The sequence below is a fragment of the Hibiscus syriacus genome, unplaced genomic scaffold, assembly GCF_006381635.1.
Source record: "Hibiscus syriacus cultivar Baekdansim isolate YM2019G1 unplaced genomic scaffold, ASM638163v2 tig00116964_pilon, whole genome shotgun sequence".
Lineage (NCBI taxonomy): Eukaryota > Viridiplantae > Streptophyta > Magnoliopsida > Malvales > Malvaceae > Hibiscus > Hibiscus syriacus.
This window is the reverse complement of record NW_024063489.1, coordinates 1,126,812-1,137,024: the sequence shown is the minus strand read 5'-3', so window position 1 is coordinate 1,137,024 and position 10,213 is coordinate 1,126,812. Positions and strand designations below refer to the sequence as shown.

Genomic DNA, 10,213 nt, shown 5'->3' with positions numbered 1-10,213 from the left:
TTGTACAACCATATTTGCAGTAATACCATCGCTTAAAAAAGCTTTCTGCCTAGCCTCACAATCCAGGAGCATTTCAGTGAGACTATGCAGTGACACTACATCACGAGATGCTATAGCAATAATGGACTCGAATTCCATTGACAATCCAGCAATAATCACACTTACTTGTTCTTGTTCAGGTACAACACAACCTGCGGCATTCAACAAATCACAGATTGTCTTGATCTTGGCTAAATAATCACTCACAGTCAAGCCAACTTTCCTCTGAGAGTGTAAACTGTGTCTGAGAGAAGAAATCTTGGCACTAGAACGAACTCCAAACAATCTTAAAACTGCATTCCAGATTGTGCGAGAGGATGTGAGCCCCGTAAGATGTGGAAAAACCTCCATGCTAACCATTATCAACAACCACGAAGCAAGCAACTTGTCTTGTTGCCTATGCACAGGATACATAGGATTTTCCTCAAGCTTCCCAGACTCACTTGTAACAAATTGAGATGTAGCAGGACTATCACCAGAGATGTAAGCTAACAATCCATATCCATCAATTATAAGGGTCACCTGATGCTTCCAAAGAAGATATGTTGACTCGGTAAGTTTTATGACATCCTGTTTGGGTATATGTTGTACACTGGACATGATTGAAGAACCATATGACGTTGAAGTAACTGTGGTATTCACCGGAGATTGAACTCCAGCTTGTTGCAAGTCCACCATCTTTAAAGAAAAACAAGAACCTTCAAGAACCTCCAAGAAAAGAAGTAAACTAGAAACTGCAGGACCGTTTTGGCGACTGATACCATGTAAAGATTAAAGAATAATATTCTGAACTATGAGAAATAGAATGAACAGAAAAGGAGAGAAAGAATATTCTGAATCTTTATTATATTCAAAAGGGGTAAGTTTTACAAGTCTTAATGAATGTATTTATAGTGAGTAATGTAGTCACAACTAATGACGTAACTGATCTTCAACAAACTTCAACAAACTAACTGCTTTAACTTGTTTAGCTGCAGCGCACAACCAACAAACTTCAAAAACTAACTGCTTTAACTTGTTTAGCTGCAGCGCACAACCAACTTGCTCATGTCCCATGCACAACAACTTCATTCATTCACTTACACTAACACGTTCTTCTTCTCCTTTTTGATGGTCCCGAGATTTCAAGCATTTATTGGCCTGATCTGTGGCTTTTAAGCTGGCAGGCAGGAAGGTCTGCGTACAACAGTAGGAGAAATGCCATTATCGATTCCCTTGGTAATTTTAATTCAAGCGATGGTTTGGGTTTTTTGGCTGCGGATTAAGGTGCAAGCGGGATCCAGAGAAGGTTAACAATTGATTATGACAGCCATCTTCGATTGTACATCAGAGAAGAAAGGAAAAAAAACATGGCAAGCTCTGGGTCAGCCATGCAGGACTCATGGCCTTTTTGGGCAAAATAGTCTGTGTAGATATGCTCCCAGTACTGGGAGGAAATGCTATTGCCTTGAGGGATACAAGGTCAAGAATCAATTTGATTGGTCTTATGGTTGTGAACCAGAATTCGACAGCTCCCTCAATGCAAGTCGTGGCTTTACCTTTATTCATCTTCGTAATGCCGAATTTTACGGATATGATTATGGTGTTTTCTATAATAAAACCTTAAAGGAGTGCGAAGCTGAATGCCTGCAAAGGGCCGATTGTAAAGGGTTCCAATATAAAATCAACGGGAATGGTGTCTATGAATGTTTCCCTAAGGCGCTGTTGCGGAATGGGCACCAACCACCTAACTTCAATGGAGACGTTTATATAAAGCTGCCCAAAGCATAAGTTGCCCTGAAGAAGGAGGAGTTTTCTAATAAAATCATCAGTTTAGGATGCGGGACAAATAGTAGAATTAATCTAGAAAGAAGTTATGTCGAAAGCCAAGAGAAAGGGATAATGAAGTTCATGTTGTGGTTTGCATGTGCATTAGGAGTGGAGTTTATTTCCATGTTGTTCTTAAATAGAGCTAGAGGAGATGAGAATATAGGTAAAGAAGGCTAGCTTCTGGCGGCAACTGGCTTCAAGAGAATGATATTTTATGAGCTAAAAGAGGCAACCAAAAACTTCAGCCAAGAAATCGGAAGAGGAGGGGCAGGTATTGTGTACAAAGGAATGCCAAGTTGCTAACTGATGGTAGGGTTGTAGCAGTCGAGCGACTAAATGAAGCAAATCAAGGAGAAGCTGAGTTCCTAGCAGAAGTAAACACCATTGGGAAGCTTAACCACATGAACTTGATCCATATGTTGGGGTTTTGCGCGGAGAAAAAGTAGACTCCTTGTTTACGAGTACATGGAGCAAGGATCCATGGTAGAAAAGCTCGAATCCCATCAACTTGACTGGCAAAAGAGGTATGATATTGCCTTGGGATCCGCGAAAGGACTAGCTTGCCTACATGATGAGTGCTTGGAATGGATCCTGCATCGCGACGTAAAGCCCCAAAACATATTGTTCGACTCAGGGTACCGACCAAAGGTGTCGGATTTCGGGCTGTCGGAGCTACTTGACAGAGGCAAGCTTTCCAACTATAGCTTCTCAAAGATAAGGGGAACAAGGGGTTACATGTCTACCGAGTGGGTTTTGAATCGACCCATTACATCCAAAGTAGATGTATACAGCTACGACATGGTTACGCTGTAGATGGTGACCGAAAAGAGCCCGAGAAAAGGGATCCAGTGGGTGGAAGGGGAGATGGATTTGGTAACATGGGCGAAGGAGAAGAGGAAAGGATCAGAGTCAAAGGAAACGTGGACGAACAAATAGTAGACCCCACTTTGGAAGACAAATACGATAAGAAGATGATGGGAATTTTGGTACAAGTGGCTCTTCAGTGCGTTCCAGGAAGACAGAGATGCAAAGCCCACCATGACTGAAGTTGTTCAGAGGCTTCTTCATCCCAATGATTAATAAATTGCCTTTTTAGGCTTTATATTTTATAACGCGCCGCATTCAAATTTTTCGAAAATAAATTTAAGTGATTTCATTTTCAAAAATATCTTATAAATTATTAAAATATTATTTTATGAATACAAATCAGGTTGCATCAACAAATGAAGCCTGCTTAAAGCGTTGAATTTTTCTTTTGAGTTGGTCACCGTCAATGTAACTAATGGAACAGTGTGTTTGGTGAGAAAATAATTTGTTTAGAAGAGAGTAGAGACAGACTGCTTAAGCCGTTTATTTAAGACGCAGTCTGCTAGTGCTAGTCGGGAAAGGATCTCAAGACTCAGAGGAAGGGACTATCCTGAAATAATATCAATAAAAATATTAACTCATCATACCATGATTTGAATAATAACATTTATGCTAATAGAGTAATTATTTCTTTAAATATATGCAATTTGGAGAATTAAATGGTACATGACGTGGTTTCAGAAAGGATGGTTGTTTGAAAGCTTATTTTGGATGGAGCTGACAACCTTATCATTTCGTCCACTACACATATTTTGACAATATCATCTCATTTGAGGTTTATCCATGCAATCTCTCTCTCACGACACGGTTTCAGAAAGGATGATTGTTTGAAAGCTTATTCTGGATGGAGTTGACAACCCTATCATTTCATCGACTACACATATTTTAATAATATCATCTCATTTGAGGTTTATCCATGCAATCTCTCTCTCTCTCTCTCTCTCTCTCTCTCTCTCTCTCTCTCTCTCTCTCTCTCTCTCTCTCTCTCTCTCTCTCTCTCGACGCAGTTTCAGAAAGGATTACTGTTTGAAAGCCTATTTTGGATGGAGCTGACAATCTTATCATTTCGTCCACTACACATATTTTGATAATATCATCTCATTTGAGGTTTATCCATGCAATCTCTCTCTCTCTCTGACGACGTAGTTTCAGAAAGGATGGCGGTTTGAAAGCTTATTTTGGATGGAATTGACAACCTTATCATTTCGCCCACTACACATATGTTGACAATATCATCTCATTTTATCCATGCAATCTCTCCCTCTCCCCCCTCTCAGATGCTGCTATGTATATACATATGGATTTTTTTAATAATCCATCATATTTGTTTAGATTTTCATCAATGTCATAATATTTTCGGTAAAACGCTATCTAAAATATTATTTTTTCTATCGAAAATGTTAATTTCGCCACCTAATTTCCGGTAGAAAAAATAATATTTTAGGTGGCATTTTATCATAAATGTTAAAAAAATTAAATATTAACATTTCTTGTAGCTTATTTCCTTAATAGGATGCATTTCTTTAGATATGCCATAATATTGATCCGTATTAAATTATTATCAGTAGTTATTTTAACTCTCTCATTTTTATAAAATTTACCTTCTAAACAATAAATAAATAGCAAAGTATATTTGTCCAGTTGGTCAAGTTATTTATCTTTACTCCCTCATATTTTCTTAAGTCATAAGTTGTAGACATCATTAGCACTCCCCTTCCTCGGAGGAATTAGACGGCTTCCTCAGAGCTGTTTCACTATGCGTTGGAATAAAAGCCCAAGTAAACCATGTCATGGGCATTCCAATTATCCTACTCTTAGTATCCTTGATTGACTCTGCTTATTTTCTTCTTCATCCAATGGTCATCTACTCGAGGGCTCATCATTATCAGTGGATACTAAAGGACGTGTTTTAACTTCATCATATGGAACCTTCAGCCCCAGGTTTCACTCTGTTGGCCACAACGCTTACTTCTTTGCCATTTGGCTTAACAAACCATCTTGCAGCGACAATTGCACTATCGTCTGGATGGCAAACCGTGACTACCACATCAAAGGTAGACACTCGAAGCTCCCGTTAACCAAACACGGTAATCTTATTTTGACAGATGCTGGACGTACAAATGTTTGGACCACCGACACGATGTCTGATATGCCACTTTTCGCGTCTTGTGAGTACTATAAATTATACGCAAATAATGTGCAGTATACACAATCGCTCAGTAATATGATGAGGAATATCGTCTCCACAGGGATTGGGTGAAATTACAAAAGTCTAACCAAAGCAATGCACTATTCTATCTAAGTATAGTTAGTCTTGATATATACAAATGTGACGGAAATGTAAATGCGTATGCTGGTGGATATGGAGTGATGGTCTGATGGTGTAGCAAATGGAAATGCAATGGCAATGATGGATGTTTAATGTTGAGTATGGTGAAATGTCAAGGTAATGAAAAATGGTAAAAACAATAAATAAAAAGAGAATAGAATGTAAAGAAAATAATCCTCACGTGACAAGCTTCCAAGAGAATGAATGGTAGGAATTGATCTAAGGTTGCTAAACTTATTTCTCAAGTATATTTAAGCTACCTGGTCTTTACTTACTCGACAGAGCTTTACTAAAGTGTTCAAAAGAACGTAACAGAATAGGATGCCAATGCATCTGCTCTCACTCAACGATGTTGGCCAGCCTACCCTATTGATAAAGACACCCTTTTTAGTCGTTGAAATCCTATCCTAGTCTCTTCCGAGATCTAAGGGATTAAGTTATAATATTCCTAGGCCGGTTCAAAGCCCCTTGAAAAATACTATAACCCATTGCTTATGAGGATCTTATCTTGCGTTTCTTTCGAATACTTACAAGTATTTTTAGTATAGGATTCTTCCGAATACCTAACATTCATCTAAGAAATGGACATTTCCATGCCTTTTACAAGCCTAGATTGTGAAGCATTCATAAGGAAAGCAAATAAAGAACCAAAATAAACTTAAATACACCATTAAAAATAAAGTTCAAACAACCATTAAATCAACCACCACCAAATAAGTTAGTTCATGGTGGGGTTTAAAATATCCAAACACAAAGTCATGAAAATATTTGTTCCAACAACCCACAAATAAATATAAAATAGCAGCAAAAAGGGAAGTTGAGAAGAAGCCTTCGACGCGCCACCGGAGGTCTCCTCTCGGCCACCGTGAACCACCTAGCTCGCTAGCTCCTTTCGGCGCTTAGCTTGCCACTCCTTGGAGCTTTATCAATGGAGGAATATCCCAAGGAAGAAGAAAGGAAAAAGAAAATAAAAATCTGATTTTTGCTACAGTATGCGTGTGCGTCAATCCTCTCTTCCTCTCTCCCATGAGGTGTCATATATAAAAAAAATATCTAGGGGTAATGATGATATTGTTGGGTGCAAAATACCCCTCATAACCCTAGAATCACATGTTGAGCGTGAATCTTATCCTCCAAGTGGCAGTGATCCTCTGGCGGCTCTGGCAGGCAGTTACAGCAATCTTTCATGTGCAGAGACAAATGTCTAGTGCCAGCTGTCATTGTGCAGAAATATCTTTTCTATCTTTTTCTACGCCAGAAATGCCGAGGCATTTCATTCTGTTTTAGCAACGTGTGATACCACGACATTGATTCCCAAAGAATCATTTTTCTTGCTATTCCCTGCACACCACAAACAAACTGCACCTTTCCCTCAAGCAGCACCATTAAGAAATAAAATAACACTACCACCACAAATGCAACTATATGCAACTACATGATCCTAAAATGCCTAAAATGAGCTTTTAAACAAACAATAACTTAAGTAAAAAAGGCCTTAAAAGTAGCCTTTTTAGGAAGTTATCACACCCCCAAACTGAAGCTATTGCTTGTCCTCAAGCAATGGATAACAGTTACATAAGTAAAATGTCATGGCAATGTTCGACAGTAAGACAGTAGGACAAAATTGAATTTCAACCCTCAGAAAAAAATAGGCTTCAACATGCTAAACTTATCAAGAATTCAAGTACTTTTCCCTAGGTCAAGATCCTTTGTGGTAGTGTGTGTGTGATTGTATCCAATCTATACTTAGCAAACTTAGACAATTTCTAATCTAGTCCTCTAGTTTTTGCCAAGGCATTTACTTATTCATTAAGCACATTTTTACTCCCTTTTTTTAATTTTTTTAATTACTGCTACGAAGGGAGTCAGCTCATCACATCTACTCTCCCACACTCTAGATGAAAGAGAGCATACCTTCCACCCCCGAGCTAGTTAAGTAGAGTCATCCCGTGACTACTTTCATTCACTCATATGCACAAGGCTGCCATTTATTAAAGAAAGTTTCAGGCAAGGCCACGGCAAAGAGGAGTGTCCCTCTACAGCTATGCCTAAGAATTTATTCACAGTTTCATTTCCAAGGGAATTGTTTTTGATTTTTTCTTTTAAGCACAAAACTATATTTCAATGCCAAAACTAACTAGAGTTCTTTCATAAAAAATTTTCTAAATTTTCTAAGTATAAAAAGCATACAAATCGTGTAACATTTTCACAAAGCATCAAGCCCTAGAGTGAGTTCTATTATTCTCAACAGTCATTTACATTCAGAATCTAGCCTAACAAAAATCATCATCATCGGGTATCCTAAAACATTCTATCTAACTATCCTACCATTTACTGATGCCATGTCATAATACTACTCTAATGCTATCCTGCATATGACCTACCAAGCCTCCCCCAAACTTAAGGGAAGCATTGTCCTCAATGCTTATACTAAACTAAATATAAACTAAATGCCATGCAACTAAATTATAATGAATGCAAATGAGGTACCTCAATGTTTGCGTGGTGGTACCTTGGAGGTGCTAGCAGGTCCTTGCTTGGTGCGCTTGCGTATTGGTGCTGGGTTGGACTCAGAAGAAGTGGAGTAATGACGCGCAATTTGTCCAGCCGTGGTCTTGGTGCGTCGACCACTACGTGGTGCAGGAGAAGGATTGGGTGCTGGGACATGGCTGGGTGTTTCTTCGACAGGGATAGTGGGTGGATATTCAGGAGTTTCATAACGGTACGGAGCAGGAATCGGATCATCAGCGGGAGGATCAGCTGCATCTTATTCGGGCTCTGGAGATGCCTCAACATTAAATACCGACAGAATTTCATCTAGGAAGCCAGGGAAATTCCGTTGACTATAGGGAATAATTTCTTGAAACATTGATTCCACCACAATATCTCTATGCTTCACGTATCCAAAGAAGTTATGGATATCACCGTGTAAAGCATGCAGGTGTGTCTGAGTCTGCATCACAGCTTCCTCGAGAGTAAATAGCCTTACCTCGGCATTTGATTGTGTAGTACCTGCAGATTGCTTATGAGCAGATTCTTTAGATTTAGGATTTTCAAGTCCTAATACCAGTGGGAGTCTGGCTCTAGTAATGCCGATAATCCAGGTAAATTTCATCAAAAGTATTTTCCTCAACCTTTTTCTTACGACATAAGGCAGTAATTAAGTTAGGAAACACTAAAGCACTTACCCTTTTACTTAAAGTCATGAACTTGCTGAACAATAATACGCCCAACATCAATAGGACGGACACCATTATCGAATGTAAAAGCAGTAAGCGTGAAAGTGATACCGTAGTGTGGGAAGTGGGCATGGGTTTATGCTTAAGGAAGTGATTCCATAACTTGGCGCGCTGAAGACGTTCTCGGTTGACCGAGTATCGACTCGTTTGACGCCCATTCCACTCAGTTTTCGAAACAAAGGTCCTCCAAGACCCCATCATATGTGGTGTTATCAGCCTCCTCTTCGAACGTGGCATGCCCTTCTACTATATCCTGTAAATGAAAATACCGGTTAATCGCAGTGGGTGTAAAACGGATCTGATTACCTCGGACGAAGATAGAGTGTTGGTTGGGCTTGGAAATATTCGCGTAGAACTCCTTAACCTCCGAGCCATTTACCGAACCAAGATGATGGGCAAATTTCTTCCACTTGAGCGGTGTCACGATGTCCATAACATCGGGTCCAAAACCACCATCGGTTTTCTCAGTAAAAATAAATCCTAACTCAAAAAAGAGTTTTTTGGTTCTTGAAGTTTTAGAACCGAGCCATGGCCTCGTCATCTTCAAACTGTTCCAAGCGATAGTGTCGGTTGGAGCCGTCTTGAACGCACCATTTTCGTGTGTGTATGAAGCAAGAAAAATGATAAAGGAATACACTTTTGAAAGCTTTAAAAACTTGGATGTATTTTGGCTATAGAGAGAATAAGGGAAGAAGATGAGTAAAAGAAATAGAAAAGTAAAAGTTAAAATGAAAGAGAAAAATTAATAAAGAAAGAGAAAAGAAAAAGTTAAAAATTTAAGAGGGAAAAGGTGTGATAGGACAGTTAAGAGAGTATTGAGTGGGTGGAGGGGGTTATGCGTATATGGGGAAAGAAAAAAAACTACCAAAAGGTAATGATGGTGATAGGACAAGTCTGTGGAAAGAGAAAAAGAAATGTCATAAATTAAATTAAATAAAAAGAAACAAATCAAAAGAATATCTCTCCAATTAATGTATTGTTCTTTCCTCCCTTTGGTAACCGCTCCTTGCACGGTTTGCAACACTGTCGTCCCTACAAATCATATCAAAAATTAATTACAAAATGAAATAAAAATAAAAATAAAGAAAAACTTAAATTTTAAATTTTTATTTATGCACAGACACAAATTCAATGTCGTGGCATCAAATTTTGGTTCTCCTCTGGGCACGCTTCAGTATCGTGCAGACGTAACACGCCCTTGTTGTGTGGTGGTGGAACTCCATTGTAGGCTTTCAGACGCTGGCCATTGACCTTGAAAATCATCCCATTGTCTATTCTCTTGATGTCAACAGCTCCATGGAGATAGACATAATGCACCTCAAATGGTCCTGACCATCGAGATTTGAGTTTCCCAGGAAAGAGTTTGAGTCTGGAGTTGTAAAGCAAGACTTGTTGCCCCTCATGAAAATGCCGTGGCATCAGTTTTTGGTCATGCCACTTCTTGGTTTTCTCCTTGTATATCCGAGCATTCTCATATGCTTGCTCTAAACTCTTCCATTTCGTTAAGTTCAAGTAATCTCTGCTCCCCAGCTAGTTGATCATCGAAATTCAATCGCTTGATGGCCCAATAAGCTTTGTGTTCAAGCTCAACCAGGAGATGACAAGCTTTACCATACACCAACTTAAAGGGTGACATCCCCAAAGGAGTCTTGAATGCAATTATGTACGCCCAAAGTGCTTCATCCAACTTTGGCGACCAATCCTTACGCCTTGGGTTCACCACTTTCTCTAAAATCTGCTTGATCTCTTGATTAGATATCTCTGCTTGACTATTTGTCTGCGGATAATATGCCGTGACAATCTTATGCCGAACTCCATATCTCTTCAATGCCTTGGCAATCAACTTGTTATCAAAGTGGGTTCCCTCATCACTAATGATAGCACGAGGTACTCCAAACCGAGTGAAAATATACTTATGTAAAAACTTGAG

General features: G+C 39.1%; 1 pseudogene; it reads left to right on the top strand.

Moving 5' to 3' along the window:
- Nucleotides 1-1,420: 1,420 nt before the first annotated feature.
- Nucleotides 1,421-2,928, top strand: LOC120190921 (annotated as a pseudogene).
- Nucleotides 2,929-10,213: the final 7,285 nt, after the last annotated feature.